At 53.9% G+C, this 22,155-nt stretch overlaps 1 pseudogene; it reads left to right on the top strand.

The window, feature by feature from the left end:
• The window catches only part of LOC129824502 (pre-mRNA-processing factor 6-like), a 67,246-nt pseudogene that overhangs the window by 5,387 nt on the left and 39,704 nt on the right, over positions 1-22,155 (top strand).

Raw genomic sequence — 22,155 nt, 5'->3', positions numbered from 1 at the left:
GAGGCCTACCCCAAACTATTCAATAAAATTCCATATTGTATTCTGTCTCTGCTGTCATTTAGTTAAGCATGTACTCGGTTGAATTGTCTATTACTTAAAATTCATGGAAAAATATTACATTTTGTTTCCTCCCTCAGCTTGTGGCAAGCTGGGACATACTGTGCTGCCAACTCCCTCTCTCTCTCTATCTCTCTCTATCTCTCTATCTCTGTAGAGGAAGCTGTCAGGAATGTCAGAGGAGGAGTTGCTGAGTATCCCAGAGGTTGACGATGCCAGGAACAAGCGTCAGAGGAACCCTCGCGATGAGAAACTCACCTCTATACCAGACAGCTTCTTCTCCAAACACCTGACCACAGGAGACGTGGTACCACACCACGTGGACCCACTGTAGGGGGTTAGTACACACACAGGCACACACACAAACACATTGGGACTGGGAAAGATGGTCAAAATATATGACAATATTTTTCACATTTTTGGCAGTATGGTGTTTTTTTACGGTGTTTAAATGTTCTGAATATTAAAAGTTCTTAATATGTTTTATGAGTAGTGACTGAAACTAGAATGGCAACATATTCATTCTAAGGGATTTTACAGTTTTCATGATTGCTAAGACACTTTTAATGAAACTGGGGTCCACTTGATCTCCATCATAACCTAATGAGCTCAACAGTATTATATTTTGCAAAACTGTAAGGCACATCTCATTGCTTTCATGCACACATTTTAGCAAAACAGTAAATACAACTCTCTACAAAAGACGCAAAACTCAGTTGAGTAAATCATGACAAACGGAATTAAAACATTTGGTCACAGCTGATACAAATTACACTCATGAATGTGAACCTCTTCTGCACATGTGCCTGACTTCTTTGCACAATTGTTCAATCATTAATCAGTCCTTATTCATGTTTGCAAGAATGGACCAAGTAAAAGGCAGAGGGCAAGGACAAAGGAGAGGTAGAGAGGCCCATAGAGAACAATAGCTCAGCTCTCAGTTAAAATGGAAAAAGATAAAATAAGCCTTTTGTTTCTGGATATTCATGCTCTTGAGTGACATTATTTCTGCATTGGTCATCTTTTGTAAAATCATATTAGGAAAAAAATAATAAAGCCCATGCTGTGATACAATGTTTACTTGCCTTTTATGGTGCATACTAATTTATAATTACAGTATCAACAAATGGCACAGACATTGCTAGGGGTATATGATAGTTGTAGTTAGTATTTATTGGTCCATTGCGCAACGATTGATTGAAATAGCTTTTCATTAGATAACAAGTTGTATGTTTTGATGGAGGTAGTTGATTTGTGTCATGTATTTAATGTTTTGATGGAGGAAGTTGATTTGTGTCATGTATGTCATGTTTTGATGGAGGTAGTTGATTTTGTGTCATGTATTTCATGTTTTGATGGAGGTAGTTGATTTTGTGTCATGTATTTCATGTTTTGATGGAGGATGTTGATTTGTGTCATGTATTTCATGTTTTGATTGAGGTAGTTGATTATGTGTCATGTATTTCATGTTTTGATGGAGGTAGTTGATTTGTGTCATGTATTTCATGTTTGATGGAGGTAGTTGATTTTGTGTCATGTATTTCATGTTGCAAATGAAATGTGTCATTTTGACCAACGTGTTTGAGTGTGGTGCTGCGGGTTAATTGTTTTGAAAAAGTGAATTCTGTTCGGACAACTGTGCTCAAGCAATCGAGAAACTATTGTGGACTTTCTCCAATCTGATGGTATTATACTCAACCAAACTATGACAAAACTGACGGTGAAGTGGTCCAATTTGTAGAACTTTGCATTTATTTACACGGTATCAAAATACCTTGATAGACTGTATTGTAAAAACACAAATACTCTGTCTCTCTCACACAGTTTCATTACGTGCCAGTAGGAGTCAGCTTCTACCACTGAAACATTCCTCATATCCTACCCCATACCAAAAAGTCATGCCTATAGTTTTTTTAGCTATCAACTTATTTGTTCAGCTTCTTCCCTGTTTCCAGTTGAATCTCCCAAGTGGTCTGGAAAGCCCATAACCCCTAGCCTGATGACCCCTGGGACAGGAGAGCTGGACATGAGGAAGATTGGCCAGAAACACGCTGATGGACATGAGATTCAGCCAGGTAACACACCACTTAGACCTACTGACTTAAAAGCTTGCGTCTAGTTTGACTGTTATGCACCAACCTATATGCTATGGTAGGAACTGGTCAGCTGCTATCAAATGCTATCAGATGGTATCAAAAGTTTCCAGTAAGCATGTTATGCCAGTACCACTTTTCCTGGCATGTGTATTTGTTCTGATCGTCTCTCCTCCATCTCTCCCCTCTCAGGTGTCTGACTCAGTGAGTGGACAGACGGTGGTGGATCCTAAAGGTTACCTCACTGACCTCTACTCTATGATCCCCACACACGGAGGAGACATCAGGTGAGTAGCCCCGGAGAATAAGCACACACACATGCATATCTGTATCTCTGGCTGTATTGTTGACTGTCTTTTTGTGTGTGTTTGTGTGTGTCTGTGTATTGAGATGAAGAAGCTGTTAAAGTCATTTAAATGTTGAAAGATAATGATGATTATTATTCCCACTCTGAAACCTTATAACTGTATGAACTTGATTAGAATCATACATTTATTATCTGATGGGTTTGTTTAGGTTTGTCAGTAAAAGTATAATTAATGAGGTGTGTAGTTTTAGTCAGAATTAGGGTAAAACAATATAACTGGAACAATGTCTATTATAGTATCTTAAAAACAGACTGTCTGAGCAAGATTCGGTGCCGACCTTGGCTGGGGGGCCACTGAGAGTACTTCCCAGGGTCTCCCTATCTTGAGGGAGGACGGGGAGTGATTCTCACGGACTCCCCTAATCTTTGTCGGCTGGGTAGCAGGACAGTGTGTGCGTAGAATACCTACCGTTTGTGTGCAAATGTATGTGCGTATGAATTCTGTTTGTGTGCAAGAGTATGTGCGTGAGAAGCCGGTATAAAATGAACGGTTTTGCACAACTAACCAGCGCTCTCGTAAATAAACATTTTGAGTATCGTAGCTGGGGCCTCCGTCTGATTCATTTCAGCCAGTTTCTTACAAATCCTGGGTTTCAGGCTGAGTAGTTCATTGAACTGGGTTTATGAACATTGAGGACATAATTCTCGTAACAGAACCCCCCCCCCCCCAACCTGGATCACCTTGGCCAGGCTAGAAGAGGTGACTGTTAAACTACAGACGAACCAGGAACCTCATCATGAAGGGGGCGCCGATATGTGTCCCAAAGTAACATGTGCACACACACAATGTATAGTAGCTTTTTGAAATACACTTCTGTCTTCCCATGGTGTGTATCTGTATATTTTGGTGTATGAGATTAAATGAGGCCTTCAGTTTTCTCCACCAGTCAGTGTCAGTGCTGGTCTGGTTAGATCTACAGACATTAGGGGTGGGATGGCCTGACTGCCCTGCATTAGATTACCGGTCTAGGCCTCTCTGGCTGTCTGGAATCTGCACAGTACTACAGACTTATGATATACTGTACCTCAAACTGCTTTACCTCGTTGGCGTTGACAATAATTGATGTGACTGCTAGGCTACAGCCAGGTGACTCAGCAGCATTGTCAAGCGTGAACCTCTAAGTAAGCATTTAATTGTAATGTATACCATGTGTATCATGTGCATATGACAAAGAAACCTGACTTGACTCAACCAAGGCAGTGGTGGTCCAGGCTGTGTGTGTGAGATTAATGTGTGTGTTTTGTCCCCGGAGTGAGGATTTGTGGCTGGGAGTCTGCCAGGCTGGAGCTAGGGGACACAGCCAAGGCCGTGGTGGCCTAGGCGTTGTGTCACCTCCCCCACGTCTGTACGCATCTACATCAGAGCTGCTGTGCTGGAGACCGATGTCAGGGCCAAGAAACATGTCCTCGGGAAGGGCGAGTGACTCTCTGTGCCCTGTCAAAGCTACAATGATGCAAACCAGTTTCTCACACCTGTCCATGGAGATCACTCCAGATTCAAGTCAAATTTTAGCATTGAAAACCGTCCACTAGAGACAACAATAAAAAAACATCTCAAAATGAGTGCCCAGATTGAACCAATGGTCTGTGGAGCAGGAGCCTGCTTCTTAGACCACTGAAATATCAAGGCGAGTCTTCATAAATAGCTCAACTTAAACCATGAAGCTGTTTTTCTGTTTTAAGCCTATCGAAAGACCTTAGTCATTAAAGACAGGATTTAAGTCGCCTGGAACTTCGGCAGCTAGTAAGTCTTTTTCAAACCTCCAGCTTTGGGCGGGATGTGGCAATGTGTAGTTCACACATGCATAATATATGAGCAAAATTTTTGTCTTACCTCAATTAGCCACGAAGTGACTGTTTTCTGGAAGCTGCGTGCTGCTATTTTCCCTACATTTTTCTCCATGTGCAATTAAGAGTTTCAGCCAATGAGCTTCAGCCCCTCGCCACTTGAGTGACCGCTAGCTAGATGAACACACAGCAGAGCAACAGAACAATGACGTGATGCACATGCCATTTTCAGGGACCAACATGCCATTTTCAGGGACCACTTTTAACTCGTGAGCACTACTTTCAGAACTACTGGCTAAAAAGTATACAAAAGTACCAGAGAATCTCTTAACCCTGAACTTAACCCATTCTGAATGAATACCTTTCAGAAACTTCTGGAGCTCATGAGGGATGTGTGCCTAAATACAGGACGTCGCCACTAGGGTCAACAGTGAGCACTATTACCATCAAGTACTGTATTTTGGGGTTTTGCTTGGGCGTTGTGGATGGGGATGGCTGATGGGCGTAAGCCATGAACTCCGGCTCCGAGGAATTGTGCGTTCAATCCCAGTAATAGGCACTTGATTTTGTAACTTCGAAATATGACGTTTGGAGAAAGGTGGAAAAGCTTCTAATTCTGCAGTGAGACCGAGAGCTTAATGTCCGCTGTCGAGCTTGGACTATCGATAGAAGGAAAGGAAGACTGAGAGAAGAGGGAAATGAATAGTTCAACAAGCCATCGCTCCAGTTCAATTCGTTTCTTATCCCAAATGACACTCGTAGTGTATGACGCACCCCCTATTTACACCCCGTCATGGTGTCAGTGCCATGCAAGCCCTGATCCATTACACACACAATCAGTGCCGTTCCCAGCAGCATTCCTCTGTGACAGAGACAGATGTTGTGCATACTATGAAAGTGTTAGCAGCCAACATGTCTGGGCTACCCTCTGTCTGTCTGACTGTGTTTCACCAAAGAAAGAAAAAAAGACTTCTCTATTTCTCCATCACAGTGTGCCTCTCCAGACTATTAGGCAATGTGTTGATATTATCACGGCAATTGCCATGATTACATTACGAAATAAAGTGTTTTTTGCAGTGATGAGTGTCAAGGGAAGTACAGGGAGTAGGCACTGCAGAGCTGAAATGAACACTGACTTGATCCAGCTTAAAAGAGAGAAGGTCATATCATAATGTCCCCCCGGCACAGTTTATTTAAAGGTCTACCCACTCATCAATCAGATATTACTGAAGAGATCCGTCTTTAAATGGTAGAGGAGCCCTGGTCATGTTTTGTAAAAAGACCGGGGACATGGTGTAGCCATATAGATCACTCTGTAGTTTTATTTTATAGGCCTCTTCACTCAAGTGGCTTTTGCATGCCACTGGCCTGCCTGTTTGGCACAGGATACACACGGTACACAGTGCGTGTGTGTGTAACAGCTCTGGAGGATGTATCTAAGTCTGTGCATCTGTGGAAGACTGCTGTGGAGCGTTTGCTGGCGCGGTTGGAATGTATCAGAACGCTAGACAAGGCCCGGGATAAACATCCCTATGGACTGTCACATATGGATCACTAGCCGCCAAGTTGGAGGAGGCCAAATGGAACACTCAAATGGCGGAGAAGATCATCGACAGAGCCATCACATCACTCAGGGCCAACGGGGTCGAGATCAACAGAGAACAGTGGATACAGGTACGAGAGGGAGGGAGTGTGTGTATAGTGGTGAGAATCTAGAGCAGGAAACACAGGTGTGCTCCAGAATTCTGTGTGACCCACTTCCAGCTCTTGGTATTTTCCTGTGACCCACTGAATAAACCAAACAGTCTTGAGCAGAGCCATAATCCATAAGCCTTCTGCCGCAACCCGGCATTTTCAAAACCTCGAATTCAGTCTAATTCTCTTCACCTTTTACCCAAATGTGTTCTGTGTTGTGTTCTGTGTTGCCCTTGACTCCACTCTGTAAAAGGATACTACGGCCACGCCCTCTCTTCAGAGGTGCTGGCATGCCAGAGTAATATGGCACAACTGTTTCCTCTATCTTATTTCATCCCTGCAGCACATGAAAAGCAGCAACGGACTGCACTTCAACACCGCACAGTGTGTGCGTGCAGGTCAGTGACTGATGTCTTACTGATCTCTGTGCACTTCAGTGCAGATCGCCCTGTTTCGCAACTAGGCCTTTGACCTCAATTATCTCTCTAATTCCTTTCCTTTTTTAAAAATGTATTATTCTTTTCCCTCTGGCTTTTCATGGCTCGGAAGTAAAGTGGACGTACAGTGGCCATCTACTGTTCTCTGGCACAGGGATGGGAGTTACAGTTTATTGGAGTGTATCAGAGGGAAATATGAAGCACGGGGAGTTGGCACTGGAGAGCAAGATCAAACACTGGCTTGATCCATCTCAAAAGAGAAAAGGTCATGACATCATTTTCCCCACAGCACAGCTTATTTAAACGTCTACCTGCCCATAAATGTAAGATTATTTATTGCTTGTGTTTTGTAAGAGGATGGTGACATGATGTTTCCATTTGATCCATTCTGTTGTTTTATAGGCCTCTTCACTCAAGTGGCTCCACCATTCCACTGGCCTGCCTGACTGTCCGAGGCACAGGTCACAAGTTCTCTCTCTCCTTCACTAGGCTCAACAGTGAGCACTATTACCATCAAGTAATGTATTCTTGGGTTTTGCTCGGGGGTGGCTGATGGGCGCAAGCAATGAGCTCCGGCTCCGAGGGTTTGTGTTTTCAATCCCAGTAATAGGCACTTATTTTTTGTAGCTTCGAAATATGTCGTTTGGAGCAACTTCGAAATTAGACGTCTGGAGAAAGGTGGAAAAACGTCTAATTCTGCAGTGAGACTGAGATCTCATTGTCTGCTTTTGAGCTTGGACTATCGATAGAAGGAAAGGAGGACTGAGAGAAGAGGGAAATAAATCGTCCTTCTGCTCCTTCTCTTTATGTTCCTCTCAACCCCCCCCCCCCCCCCTTCCTGACCTTCCTTTCAATGCCCCCATCCGTTTAAAATGTTTCTCCCTCCCCTCCCTCATGTCTTTTCATTTCCCCCTCCCCTCCTCACCCCACTCTGTACCTCCTTTAACACTCTCTCCCTCTTTCTGCCCCCTCCCTCCTCGTCTCCAGTATGTGGAGGAGTGTGACAAGGCAGGCAGCATTGCAATGTGCCAGGTGGTGATCCGGGCGATAATTGGTATCGGCATCGAGGAGGAGAGCTGTAAACACACCTGGATGGAGGACGCAGAGAGTGTAAGATTGATGACCTGTAACCTCTCACTTCCCCAGGCCCAAATCTACCAAATGCCCAATACTCAGATGACATTAGGAACATATGGTATATCCACAGTATGATACATTATCTGTAATTCCTTTTTATTTCAGTGTCTCCCACGGGGTGTTGGTGTGTGTAGTAGTGGAGTGTGTAACGTGACTGTTGTTGTGTTTCAGTGTGTGTCCCATGGGTACTGGAGTGTGCCCGTGCCATCTATGCCCACGCCCTGCAGATGTTCCTCAGAAAAAAATGAGTGTGTGGCTCTGGTCATCTTACTTCGAAAAGAACCACGGCACCAGGTGGGTGTGTGTGTGTGTGTTGAAAGCAGACTAAGTTGAATCAAATGACTTTGCCTATTGATTACTACATGCATTGTAAACTAGAATATTTCAGAGTGGATATCTTCACTGTGGCAATTTTTCATTGGCAGGTGACTCAATACAAGCCAATTCATTTGATTGCTCGCTTATCCTGGAGTCCGCCTTGTCTTAATGTATAATAGTGATTATATGCACCTTCTTAATGATCCCATTTGGTTAGTTGTGATCAATCACTTTTTTAAAGCCTCTCTTTTCTCTCATACTCTCTCAATTACTTATTAAATCTCTCACTCTTCCCCCTTTCCGCACTCCTCCCTCTATCTTTCCCCACATCTCCCTCTAACTCCCGCTTCTCCCTGTCATGTCACCTCCTTTCTATCTCTCCATACCTCACCCTCTTACTTCTCCTCCCTCCTTGTTACCCCCCCCATCCCAGGGAGTCTCTGGAGGCGCTGCTGCAGAGGGTGGTGGCTCACTGTCCCAAAGCTGACGTCCTGTGGCTGATGGGGGCCAAGTCCAAGTGGTTGGCTGAGAACATGCCTGCTGCTTGCAGCATTCTGGCTCGGGCCTTCCAGGTGAGAGAGGAACAATGAGCTCGCTAGCTTGAGTAAACATGCTTATTCCAATGTTATCTTTCTGTCTTGACAATAGGGTACACAGCAAAGTGCAAACCAAGATTTGGTACAAGAAAAATACCTTTCTCCCTTTGTGTCCAGGCTAACCCTAACAGTGAGGAGATATGGTTGGGTGTGTGAAGCTGGAGTCTGAGCGCGTCGGCTACTGGCCAAGGCTGTAGCAGTGCTCCTACTTCCAGGGTGAGTGTGGGTGGATGTGGGTGGGTGTGTGTGTGAAGGAGGATATATAAGACGGTGTGTGTGCATATTCACATGTGTGAGAGATGACAGGGATTTGAGTTGAGTGGCAGGGTGGGGGGGGGGGGGCAATATCCTGCTGCTCCACTGTATGTAGCTATAACCTTTAACTGTTAGCCTTAGCCAAGATTCCCACTATTGACGCAGCAAGGTTAATCAGAGCGAGTCCTATAGTCATCCGTCTTAGTTTGCACAACATCAGTGGTGGTGGTGGGGGGGGGGGGGGGGGGGGGTGTTAAAGAAGAGATTGAGAGCCCCAAGGGGATACTTTAGCTTGTCAGAATGGCCCCCTGGGAGATATACATAATATACAGTAGGTCTATATCCGCGTACACAGTTTCCTCAGTCATTTACTATAAAAGATCCATTTCAACCTGGAAGCTGGTGGCTGTGTTAGGTGTGTAGGGGTTGCCTCTTAGTCAGGCAGAACCGCAGGAATTGGTAAGGGCGAGATGGAGATGGACCTGACCTCAGATAGACTCTTGTTTTGGGAGGAAGTATTATTTAAAGTTAATGGGGCGTTATACAGTAGCAGTCTTCTCCATACATCCATGCCCAGGCTTGCTATATTCACAACTAGATGGGAAACCACCATAGTGCTGTCTGTTACCAGGAAATTGATCAATGCCCTTGTTTGGCAAGAAAAAACGAGATTCACTGCTGTAGTCAGAAGAAACTGTCAAGGACTGAGGCTATGCCTGAGGATGTTAGCACTTGCAACTTTGAAACATGACATTTATTACTTTTTAAAAATGGTTGTCTTTACACTGCCTACTTTTGTTTGTTGTTATTTCTTTGCATGCATTTAGGGGAACATCAAAGCATATACCGAGGCTCTGAAACACTAAGGAGGAGCAGTCTGAGCACAACGAGAAGGCCAGAGAGGCGTACAACCAGGGGGAGAGGAGGGAGAGAGGCCAGAGAGGCCTACAACCAGGGGGAGAGGAGGGGGAGAGGCCAGAGAGGCCTACAACCAGGGGGAAAGAAGGCCAGAGAGGCCTACAACCAAGGGGAGAGAAGGCTAGGGAGGCCTACAACCAGGGGGAGAGAAGGCTAGGGAGGCCTACAACCAGGGGGAGAGAAGGCCAGAGAGGCCTACAACCAGGGGGAGAGAAGGCTAGGGAGGCCTACAACCAAGGGAGAGAGGAGGGAGAGAGAAGGCTAGGGAGGCCTACAACCAGGGAGAGAGGAGGGAGAGAGAAGGCTAGGGAGGTCTACAACCAGGGAGAGAGGAGGGAGAGAGAAGGCTAGGGAGGCCTACAACCAGGGAGAGAGGAGGGAGAGAGAAGGCTAGGGAGGTCTACAACCAGGGAGAGAGGAGGGAGAGAGAAGGCTAGGGAGGCCTACAACCAAGGGAGAGAGGAGGGAGAGAGAAGGCTAGGGAGGCCTACAACCAGGGAGAGAGGAGGGAGAGAGAAAGCTAGGGAGGTCTACAACCAGGGGGAGAGGAGGGAGAGAGAAGGCTAGGGAGGCCTACAACCAGGGAGAGAGGAGGGAGAGAGAAGGCTAGGGAGGTCTACAACCAGGGAGAGAGGAGGGAGAGAGAAGCTAGGGAGGCCTACAACCAGGGAGAGAGGAGGGAGAGAGAAGGCTAGGGAGGTCTACAACCAGGGAGAGAGGAGGGAGAGAGAAGGCTAGGGAGGCCTACAACCAGGTGGAGAGAAGGCTAGGGAGGCCTACAACCAGGGAGAGAGGAGGGAGAGAGAAGGCTAGGGAGGTCTACAACCAGGCGGAGAGAATGCTAGGGAGGTCTACAATCAGGGAGACAGGAGGGAGAGAGAAGGCTAGGGAGGCCTACAACCAGGGAGAGAGGAGGGAGAGAGAAGGCTAGGGAGGTCTACAACCAGGAGGAGAGGAGGGAGAGAGAAGGCTAGGGAGGTCTACAACCAGGTGGAAAGAAGGCTAGGGAGGCCTACAACCAGGGAGAGAGGAGGGAGAGAGAAGGGTAGGGAGGTCTACAACCAGGGAGAGAGGGGTGAGAGAGAAGGCTAGGGAGGTCTACAACCAGGTGGAGAGAAGGCTAGGGAGGCCTACAACCAGGGAGAGAGGAGGTTAGAGAGAAGGCTAGGGAGGCCTACAACCAGGGAGAGAGGAGGGAGAGAGAAGGCTAGGGAGGTCTACAACCAGTTGGAGAGAAGGCTAGGGAGGTCTACAACCAGGGGGAGAGGAGGGGGAGAGAAGGCTAGGGAGGTCTACAACCAGGGGGAGGGGAGGGAGAGAGAAGGCTAGGGAGGCCTACAACCAGGGGGAGAGGAGGGGGAGAGAAGGATAGGGAGGTCTACAACCAGGGAGAGAGGAGGGGGAGAGAATGCAGGGGAGGTCTACAACCAGGGGGAGAGGAGGGAGAGGGAAGGCTAGGGAGGCCTACAACCAGGGGGAGAGGAGGGAGAGAGAAGGCTAGGGAGGTCTACAACCAGGGGGAGAGGAGGGGGAGAGAAGGCCAGGGAGACCTACAACCAGGGGGAGAGGAGGGAGAGAGAAGGCTAGGGAGGCCTACAACCAGGGGGAGAGGAGGGAGAGAGAAGGCCAGGGAGACCTACAACCAGGGGGAGAGGAGGGGGAGAGAAGGCTAGGGAGGCCTACAACCAGGGGGAGAGGAGGGAGAGAGAAGGCCAGGGAGACCTACAACCAGGGGGAGAGGAGGGGGAGAGAAGGCTAGGGAGGCCTACAACCAGGGGGAGAGGAGGGGGAGAGAAGGCTAGGGAGGCCTACAACCAGGGGGAGAGGAGGCTATGGAGGCCTACAACCAGGGGGAGAGGAGGGGGAGAGGAGGGGGAGAGAAGGCTAGGGAGGCCTACAACCAGGGAGAGAGGAGGGAGAGAGAAGGCTAGGGAGGCCTACAACCAGGGAGAGAGGAGGGGAGAGAAGGCCAGGGAGGTCTACAACCAGGGGGAGAGGAGGGGAGAGAAGGCCAGGGAGGTCTACAACCAGGGGGAGAGGAGGGGGAGAAGGATCGGGAGGTCTACAACCAGGTAGAGAGGAGGGGAGAGAAGGCCAGGGAGGCCTACAACCAGGGGGAGAGTTGGGAGAGAGAAGGCTAGTGAGGACTACAACCAGGGAGAGAGGAGGGGAGAGAAGGCCAGGGAGGCCTACAACCAGGGGGAGAGGAGGGAGAGAGAAGGCTAGGGAGGTTACAACCAGGGAGAGAGGAGGGGGAGAGAAGGCTAGGGAGGCCTACAACCAGGGGGAGAGAAGGCTAGGGAGGCCTACAACCAGGGCGAGAGGAGGGAGAGAGAAGGCTAGGGAGGCCTACAACCAGGGAGAGAGGAGGGACAGAGAAGGCTAGGGAGGTCTACAACCAGGGGGAGAAGAGGGAGAGAGAAGGCTAGGGAGGTCTACAACCAGGGGGAGAGGAGTGGGAGAGAAGGCTAGGGAGGTCTACAACCAGGGAGAGAGGAGGGAGATAGAAAACTAGGGAGGCCTACAACCAGGGGGAGAGGAGGGAGAGAGAAGGCTAGGGAGGTCTACAACCAGGGGGAGAGGAGGGGGAGAGAAGGCTAGGGAGGCCTACAACCAGGGGGAGAGGAGGGAGAGAGAAGGCTAGGGAGGTCTACAACCAGGGGGAGAGGAGGGGGAGAGAAGGCTAGGGAGGTCTACAACCAGGGGGAGAGGAGGGGGAGAGAAGGCTAGGGAGGGCTACAACCAGGGGGAGAGGAGGGAGAGAGAAGGCTAGGGAGGCCTACAACCAGGGAGAGAGGGGAGAGAAGGCCAGGGAGGCCTACAACCATGGAGAGAGGAGGGGAGAGAAGGCTAGGGAGGCCTACAACCAGGGGGAGAGGAGGGAGAGAGAAGGCTAGGGAGGTCTACAACCAGGGGGAGAAGAGGGAGAGAGAAGGCTAGGGAGGTCTACAACCAGGGGGAGAGGAGTGGGAGAGAAGGCTAGGGAGGTCTACAACCAGGGAGAGAGGAGGGAGATAGAAAGCTAGGGAGGCCTACAACCAGGGGGAGAGGAGGGAGAGAGAAGGTTAGGGAGGCCTACAACCAGGGGGAGAGGAGGGGGAGAGAAGGCCAGGGAGACCTACAACCAGGGGGAGAGGAGGGAGAGAGAAGGCTAGGGAGGCCTACAACCAGGGGGAGAGGAGGGAGAGAGAAGGCTAGGGAGGTCTACAACCAGGGGGAGAGGAGGGGGAGAGAAGGCTAGGGAGGCCTACAACCAGGGGGAGAGGAGGGGGAGAGAAGGCTAGGGAGGCCTACAACCAGGGGGAGAGGAGGCTATGGAGGCCTACAACCAGGGGGAGAGGAGAGGGAGAGAAGGCTAGGGAGGCCTACAACCAGGGAGAGAGGAGGGAGAGAGAAGGCTAGGGAGGCCTACAACCAGGGGGAGAGGAGGGAGAGAGAAGGCCAGGGAGACCTACAACCAGGGGGAGAGGAGGGGGAGAGAAGGCTAGGGAGGCCTACAACCAGGGGGAGAGGAGGGAGAGAGAAGGCCAGGGAGACCTACAACCAGGGGGAGAGGAGGGGGAGAGAAGGCTAGGGAGGCCTACAACCAGGGGGAGAGGAGGGGGAGAGAAGGCTAGGGAGGCCTACAACCAGGGGGAGAGGAGGCTATGGAGGCCTACAACCAGGGGGAGAGGAGGGGGAGAGGAGGGGGAGAGAAGGCTAGGGAGGCCTACAACCAGGGAGAGAGGAGGGAGAGAGAAGGCTAGGGAGGCCTACAACCAGGGAGAGAGGAGGGGAGAGAAGGCCAGGGAGGTCTACAACCAGGGGGAGAGGAGGGGAGAGAAGGCCAGGGAGGTCTACAACCAGGGGGAGAGGAGGGGGAGAAGGATCGGGAGGTCTACAACCAGGTAGAGAGGAGGGGAGAGAAGGCCAGGGAGGCCTACAACCAGGGGGAGAGTTGGGAGAGAGAAGGCTAGTGAGGACTACAACCAGGGAGAGAGGAGGGGAGAGAAGGCCAGGGAGGCCTACAACCAGGGGGAGAGGAGGGAGAGAGAAGGCTAGGGAGGTTACAACCAGGGAGAGAGGAGGGGGAGAGAAGGCTAGGGAGGCCTACAACCAGGGGGAGAGAAGGCTAGGGAGGCCTACAACCAGGGCGAGAGGAGGGAGAGAGAAGGCTAGGGAGGCCTACAACCAGGGAGAGAGGAGGGACAGAGAAGGCTAGGGAGGTCTACAACCAGGGGGAGAAGAGGGAGAGAGAAGGCTAGGGAGGTCTACAACCAGGGGGAGAGGAGTGGGAGAGAAGGCTAGGGAGGTCTACAACCAGGGAGAGAGGAGGGAGATAGAAAACTAGGGAGGCCTACAACCAGGGGGAGAGGAGGGAGAGAGAAGGCTAGGGAGGTCTACAACCAGGGGGAGAGGAGGGGGAGAGAAGGCTAGGGAGGCCTACAACCAGGGGGAGAGGAGGGAGAGAGAAGGCTAGGGAGGTCTACAACCAGGGGGAGAGGAGGGGGAGAGAAGGCTAGGGAGGTCTACAACCAGGGGGAGAGGAGGGGGAGAGAAGGCTAGGGAGGGCTACAACCAGGGGGAGAGGAGGGAGAGAGAAGGCTAGGGAGGCCTACAACCAGGGAGAGAGGGGAGAGAAGGCCAGGGAGGCCTACAACCATGGAGAGAGGAGGGGAGAGAAGGCTAGGGAGGCCTACAACCAGGGGGAGAGGAGGGAGAGAGAAGGCTAGGGAGGTCTACAACCAGGGGGAGAAGAGGGAGAGAGAAGGCTAGGGAGGTCTACAACCAGGGGGAGAGGAGTGGGAGAGAAGGCTAGGGAGGTCTACAACCAGGGAGAGAGGAGGGAGATAGAAAGCTAGGGAGGCCTACAACCAGGGGGAGAGGAGGGAGAGAGAAGGTTAGGGAGGCCTACAACCAGGGGGAGAGGAGGGGGAGAGAAGGCCAGGGAGACCTACAACCAGGGGGAGAGGAGGGAGAGAGAAGGCTAGGGAGGCCTACAACCAGGGGGAGAGGAGGGAGAGAGAAGGCTAGGGAGGTCTACAACCAGGGGGAGAGGAGGGGGAGAGAAGGCTAGGGAGGCCTACAACCAGGGGGAGAGGAGGGGGAGAGAAGGCTAGGGAGGCCTACAACCAGGGGGAGAGGAGGCTATGGAGGCCTACAACCAGGGGGAGAGGAGAGGGAGAGAAGGCTAGGGAGGCCTACAACCAGGGAGAGAGGAGGGAGAGAGAAGGCTAGGGAGGCCTACAACCAGGGAGAGAGGAGGGGAGAGAAGGCCAGGGAGGTCTACAACCAGGGGGAGAGGAGGGGGAGAAGGATAGGGAGGTCTACAACCAGGTAGAGAGGAGGCGAGAGAAGGCCAGGGAGGCCTACAACCAGGGGGAGAGTTGGGAGAGAGAAGGCTAGGGAGGACTACAACCAGGGAGAGAGGAGGGGAGAGAAGGCCAGGGAGGCCTACAACCAGGGGGAGAGGAGGGAGAGAGAAGGCTAGGGAGGTTACAACCAGGGAGAGAGGAGGGGGAGAGAAGGCTAGGGAGGCCTACAACCAGGGGGAGAGAAGGCTAGGGAGGCCTACAACCAGGGCGAGAGGAGGGAGAGAGAAGGCTAGGGAGGCCTACAACCAGGGAGAGAGGAGGGAGAGACAAGGCTAGGGAGGTCTACAACCAGGGGGAGAAGAGGGAGAGAGAAGGCTAGGGAGGTCTACAACCAGGGGGAGAGGAGTGGGAGAGAAGGCTAGGGAGGTCTACAACCAGGGAGAGAGGAGGGAGACAGAAAACTAGGGAGGCCTACAACCAGGGGGAGAGGAGGGAGAGAGAAGGCTAGGGAGGTCTACAACCAGGGGGAGAGGAGGGGGAGAGAAGGCTAGGGAGGCCTACAACCAGGGGGAGAGGAGGGAGAGAGAAGGCTAGGGAGGCCTACAACCAGGGAGAGAGGTGAGAGAAGGCCAGGGAGGCCTACAACCAGGGGGAGAGGAGGGAGAGAGAAGGCTAGGGAGGCCTACAACCAGGGAGAGAGGGGAGAGAAGGCCAGGGAGGCCTACAACCAGGGGGAGAGAAGGCTAGGGAGGCCTACAACCAGGGAGAGAGGAGGGAGAGAGAAGGCTAGGGAGGCCTACAACCAGGGGGAGAGGAGGGAGAGAGAAGGCTAGGGAGGGCTACAACCAGGGGGAGAAGAGGGAGAGAGAAGGCTAGGGAGGTCTACAACCAGGGGGAGAGGAGTGGGAGAGAAGGCTAGGGAGGTCTACAACCAGGGAGAGAGGAGGGAGATAGAAAGCTAGGGAGGCCTACAACCAGGGGGAGAGGAGGGAGAGAGAAGGTTAGGGAGGTCTACAACCAGGGGGAGAGGAGGGGGAGAGAAGGCCAGGGAGACCTACAACCAGGGGGAGAGGAGAGAGAGAGAAGGCTAGGGAGGCCTACAACCAGGGGGAGAGGAGGGAGAGAGAAGGCTAGGGAGGTCTACAACCAGGGGGAGAGGAGGGGGAGAGAAGGCTAGGGAGGCCTACAACCAGGGGGAGAGGAGGGGGAGAGAAGGCTAGGGAGGCCTACAACCAGGGGGAGAGGAGGCTATGGAGGCCTACAACCAGGGGGAGAGGAGGGGGAGAGAAGGCTAGGGAGGCCTACAACCAGGGAGAGAGGAGGGAGAGAGAAGGCTAGGGAGGCCTACAACCAGGGAGAGAGGAGGGGAGAGAAGGCCAGGGAGGCCTACAACCAGGGGGAGAGGAGGGGAGAGGAGGCCAGGGAGGTCTACAACCAGGGGGAGAGGAGGGGGAGAAGCATAGGGAGGTCTACAACCAAGTAGAGAGGAGGGGAGAGAAAGCCAGGGAGGCCTACAACCAGGGGGAGAGTTGGGAGAGAGAAGGCTAGGGAGGACTACAACCAGGGAGAGAGGAGGGGAGAGAAGGCCAGGGAGGCCTACAACCAGGGGGAGAGGAGGGAGAGAGAAGGCTAGGGAGGTTACAACCAGGGAGAGAGGATTGGGAGAGAAGGCTAGGGAGGCCTACAACCAGGGGGAGAGAAGGCTAGGGAGGCCTACAACCAGGGCGAGAGGAGGGAGAGAGAAGGCTAGGGAGGCCTACAACCAGGGAGAGAGGAGGGAGATAGAAAGCTAGGGAGGCCTACAACCAGGAGGAGAGGAGGGAGAGAGAAGGTTAGGGAGGTCTACAACCAGGGGGAGAGGAGGGGGAGAAAAGGCCAGGGAGACCTACAACCAGGGGGAGAGGAGGGAGAGAGAAGGCTAGGGAGAACTACAACCAGGGGGAGAGGAGGGAGAGAGAAGGCTAGGGAGGTCTACAACCAGGGGGAGAGGAGGGGGAGAGAAGGCTAGGGAGGCCTACAACCAGGGGGAGAGGAGGGGGAGAGAAGGCTAGGGAGGCCTACAACCAGGGGGAGAGGAGGCTATGGAGGCCTACAACCAGGGGGAGAGGAGGGGGAGAGAAGGCTAGGGAGGCCTACAACCAGGGAGAGAGGAGGAAGAGAGAAGGCTAGGGAGGCCTAAAACCAGGGAGAGAGGAGGGGAGAGAAGGCCAGGGAGGCCTACAACCAGGGGGAGAGGAGGGGAGAGAAGGCCAGGGAGGTCTACAACCAGGGGAGAAGAGGGGGAGAAGGATAGGGAGGTCTACAACCAGGTAGAGAGGAGGGGAGAGAAGGCCAGGGAGGCCTACAACCAGGGGGAGAGTTGGGAGAGAGAAGGCTAGGGAGGACTACAACCAGGGAGAGAGGAGGGGAGAGAAGGCCAGGGAGGCCTACAACCAGGGGGAGAGGAGGGAGAGAGAAGGCTAGGGAGGTTACAACCAGGGAGAGAGGAGGGGGAGAGAAGGCTAGGGAGGCCTACAACCAGGGGGAGAGAAGGCTAGGGAGGCCTACAACCAGGGCGAGAGGAGGGAGAGAGAAGGCTAGGGAGGCCTACAACCAGGGAGAGAGGAGGGACAGAGAAGGCTAGGAAGGTCTACAACCAGGGAGAGAGGAGGGAGAGAGAAGGCTAGGGAGGCCTACAACCAGGGAGAGAGGAGGAAGAGAGAAGGCTAGGGAGGTCTACAACCAGGGAGAGAGGAGGGAGAGAGAAGGCTAGGGAGGCCTACAACCAGGAAGAGAAGAGGGAGAGAGAAGGCTAGGGAGGCCTACAACCAGGGGGAGAGGAGGGAGAGAGAAGGTTAGGGAGGCCTACAACCAGGGGGAGAGGAGGGGGAGAGAAGGCCAGGGAGACCTACAACCAGGGGGAGAGGAGGGAGAGAGAAGGCTAGGGAGGCCTACAACCAGGGGGAGAGGAGGGAGAGAGAAGGCTAGGGAGGTCTACAACCAGGGGGAGAGGAGGGGGAGAGAAGGCTAGGGAGGCCAACAACCAGGGGGAGAGGAGGGGGAGAGAAGGCTAGGGAGGCCTACAACCAGGGGGAGAGGAGGCTATGGAGGCCTACAACCAGGGGGAGAGGAGGGGGAGAGAAGGCTAGGGAGGCCTACAACCAGGGAGAGAGGAGGGAGAGAGAAGGCTAGGGAGGCCTACAACCAGGGAGAGAGGAGGGGAGAGAAGGCCAGGGGGGTCTACAACCAGGGGGAGAGGAGGGGAGAGAAGGCCAGGGAGGTCTACAACCAGGGGGAGAGGAGGGGGAGAAGGATAGGGAGGTCTACAACCAGGTAGAGAGGAGGGGAGAGAAGGCCAGGGAGGCCTACAACCAGGGGGGGAGTTGGGAGAGAGAAGGCTAGGGAGGACTACAACCAGGGAGAGAGGAGGGGAGAGAGAAGGCTAGGGAGGCCTAAAACCAGGGAGAGAGGAGGGGAGAGAAGGCCAGGGAGGCCTACAACCAGGGGGAGAGGAGGCTATGGAGGCCTACAACCAGGGGGAGAGGAGGGGGAGAGAAGGCTAGGGAGGTCTACAACCAGGGAGAGAGGAGGGAGAGAGAAGGCTAGGGAGGCCTAAAACCAGGGAGAGAGGAGGGGAGAGAAGGCCAGGGAGGCCTACAACCAGGGGGAGAGGAGGGGAGAGAAGGCCAGGGAGGTCTACAACCAGGGGAGAGGAGGGGGAGAAGGATAGGGAGGTCTACAACCAGGTAGAGAGGAGGGGAGAGAAGGCCAGGGAGGCCTACAACCAGGGGGAGAGTTGGGAGAGAGAAGGCTAGGGAGGACTACAACCAGGGAGAGAGGAGGGGAGAGAAGGCCAGGGAGGCCTACAACCAGGGGGAGAGGAGGGAGAGAGAAGGCTAGGGAGGTTACAACCAGGGAGAGAGGAGGGGGAGAGAAGGCTAGGGAGGCCTACAACCAGGGGGAGAGAAGGCTAGGGAGGTCTACAACCAGGGCGAGAGGAGGGAGAGAGAAGGCTAGGGAGGCCTACAACCAGGGAGAGAGGAGGGACAGAGAAGGCTAGGAAGGTCTACAACCAGGGAGAGAGGAGGGAGAGAGAAGGCTAGGGAGGCCTACAACCAGGGAGAGAGGAGGAAGAGAGAAGGCTAGAGAGGTCTACAACCAGGGAGAGAGGAGGGAGAGAGAAGGCTAGGGAGGCCTACAACCAGGAAGAGAAGAGGGAGAGAGAAGGCTAGGGAGGCCTACAACCAGGGGGAGAGGAGGGAGAGAGAAGGTTAGGGAGGCCTACAACCAGGGGGAGAGGAGGGGGAGAGAAGGCCAGGGAGACCTACAACCAGGGGGAGAGGAGGGAGAGAGAAGGCTAGGGAGGCCTACAACCAGGGGGAGAGGAGGGAGAGAGAAGGCTAGGGAGGTCTACAACCAGGGGGAGAGGAGGGGGAGAGAAGGCTAGGGAGGCCTACAACCAGGGGGAGAGGAGGGGGAGAGAAGGCTAGGGAGGCCTACAACCAGGGGGAGAGGAGGCTATGGAGGCCTACAACCAGGGGGAGAGGAGGGGGAGAGAAGGCTAGGGAGGCCTACAACCAGGGAGAGAGGAGGGAGAGAGAAGGCTAGGGAGGCCTACAACCAGGGAGAGAGGAGGGGAGAGAAGGCCAGGGAGGTCTACAACCAGGGGGAGAGGAGGGGAGAGAAGGTCAGGGAGGTCTACAACCAGGGGGAGAGGAGGGGGAGAAGGATAGGGAGGTCTACAACCAGGTAGAGAGGAGGCGAGAGAAGGCCAGGGAGGCCTACAACCAGGGGGAGAGTTGGGAGAGAGAAGGCTAGGGAGGACTACAACCAGGGAGAGAGGAGGGGAGAGAAGGCCAGGGAGGCCTACAACCAGGGGGAGAGGAGGGAGAGAGAAGGCTAGGGAGGTTACAACCAGGGAGAGAGGAGGGGGAGAGAAGGCTAGGGAGGCCTACAACCAGGGGGAGAGAAGGCTAGGGAGGCCTACAACCAGGGCGAGAGGAGGGAGAGAGAAGGCTAGGGAGGCCTACAACCAGGGAGAGAGGAGGGAGAGAGAAGACTAGGGAGGTCTACAACCAGGGGGAGAAGAGGGAGAGAGAAGGCTAGGGAGGTCTACAACCAGGGGGAGAGGAGTGGGAGAGAAGGCTAGGGAGGTCTACAACCAGGGAGAGAGGAGGGAGATAGAAACCTAGGGAGGCCTACAACCAGGGGGAGAGGAGGGAGAGAGAAGGCTAGGGAGGTCTACAACCAGGGGGAGAGGAGGGGGAGAGAAGGCTAGGGAGGCCTACAACCAGGGGGAGAGGAGGGAGAGAGAAGGCTAGGGAGGCCTACAACCAGGGAGAGAGGGGAGAGAAGGCCAGGGAGGCCTACAACCAGGGGGAGAGGAGGGAGAGAGAAGGCTAGGGAGGCCTACAACCAGGGAGAGAGGGGAGAGAAGGCCAAGGAGGCCTACAACCAGGGGGAGAGAAGGCTAGGGAGGCCTACAACCAGGGAGAGAGGAGGGAGAGAGAAGGCTAGGGAGGCCTACAACCAGGGGGAGAGGAGGGAGAGAGAAGGCTAGGGAGGTCTACAACCAGGGGGAGAAGAGGGAGAGAGAAGGCTAGGGAGGTCTACAACCAGGGGGAGAGGAGTGGGAGAGAAGGCTAGGGAGGTCTACAACCAGGGAGAGAGGAGGGAGATAGAAAGCTAGGGAGGCCTACAACCAGGGGGAGAGGAGGGAGAGAGAAGGTTAGGGAGGTCTACAACCAGGGGGAGAGGAGGGGGAGAGAAGGCCAGGGAGACCTACAACCAGGGGGAGAGGAGAGAGAAGGCTAGGGAGGCCTACAACCAGGGGAGAGGAGGGAGAGAGAAGGCTAGGGAGGTCTACAACCAGGGGGAGAGGAGGGGGAGAGAAGGCTAGGGAGGTCTACAACCAGGGGGAGAAGAGGGAGAGAGAAGGCTAGGGAGGTCTACAACCAGGGGGAGAGGAGTGGGAGAGAAGGCTAGGGAGGTCTACAACCAGGGAGAGAGGAGGGAGATAGAAACCTAGGGAGGCCTACAACCAGGGGGAGAGGAGGGAGAGAGAAGGCTAGGGAGGTCTACAACCAGGGGGAGAGGAGGGGGAGAGAAGGCTAGGGAGGCCTACAACCAGGGGGAGAGGAGGGAGAGAGAAGGCTAGTGAGGCCTACAACCAGGGAGAGAGGGGAGAGAAGGCCAGGGAGGCCTACAACCAGGGGGAGAGGAGGGAGAGAGAAGGCTAGGTAGGCCTACAACCAGGGAGAGAGGGGAGAGAAGGCCAAGGAGGCCTACAACTAGGGGGAGAGAAGGCTAGGGAGGCCTACAACCAGGGAGAGAGGAGGGAGAGAGAAGGCTAGGGAGGCCTACAACCAGGGGGTGAGGAGGGATAGAGAAGGCTAGGGAGGTCTACAACCAGGGGGAGAAGAGGGAGAGAGAAGGCTAGGGAGGTCTACAACCAGGGGGAGAGGAGTGGGAGAGAAGGCTAGGGAGGTCTACAACCAGGGAGAGAGGAGGGAGATAGAAAGCTAGGGAGGCCTACAACCAGGGGGAGAGGAGGGAGAGAGAAGGTTAGGGAGGTCTACAACCAGGGGGAGAGGAGGGGGAGAGAAGGCCAGGGAGACCTACAACCAGGGGGAGAGGAGAGAGAAGGCTAGGGAGGCCTACAACCAGGGGAGAGGAGGGAGAGAGAAGGCTAGGGAGGTCTACAACCAGGGGGAGAGGAGGTGGAGAGAAGGCTAGGGAGGCCTACAACCAGGGGGAGAGGAGGGAGAGAGAAGTCTAGGGAGGCCTACAACCAGGGGGAGAGGAGGGAGAGAGAAGGCTAGGGAGGTCTACAAACAGGGGGAGAGGAGGGGGAGAGAAGGCTAGGGAGGCCTACAACCAGGGGGAGAGGAGGGGGAGAGAAGGCTAGGGAGGCCTACAACCAGGGGGAGAGGAGGCTATGGAGGCCTACAACCAGGGGGAGAGGAGGCTAGGGAGGCCTACAACCAGGGGGAGAGAAGGCTAGGGAGGCCTACAACCAGGGGGAGAGGAGGGAGAGAGAAGGCTAGGGAGGCCTACAACCAGGGGGGGAGGAGGGAGAGAGAAGGCTAGGGAGGTCTACAACCAGGGGGAGAGGAGGGGGAGAGAAGGGTAGGGAGGCCTACAACCAGGGGGAGAGGAGGGGGAGAGAAGGCTAGGGAGGCCTACAACCAGGGGGAGAGGAGGCTATGGAACCCTACAACC

The sequence above is a fragment of the Salvelinus fontinalis genome, chromosome 26 (assembly GCF_029448725.1).
Source record: "Salvelinus fontinalis isolate EN_2023a chromosome 26, ASM2944872v1, whole genome shotgun sequence".
Classification (NCBI taxonomy): Eukaryota; Metazoa; Chordata; class Actinopteri; order Salmoniformes; family Salmonidae; genus Salvelinus; species Salvelinus fontinalis.
The sequence above is the reverse complement of the archived record's forward strand: the minus strand, read 5'-3'. Positions and strand labels throughout refer to the sequence as shown.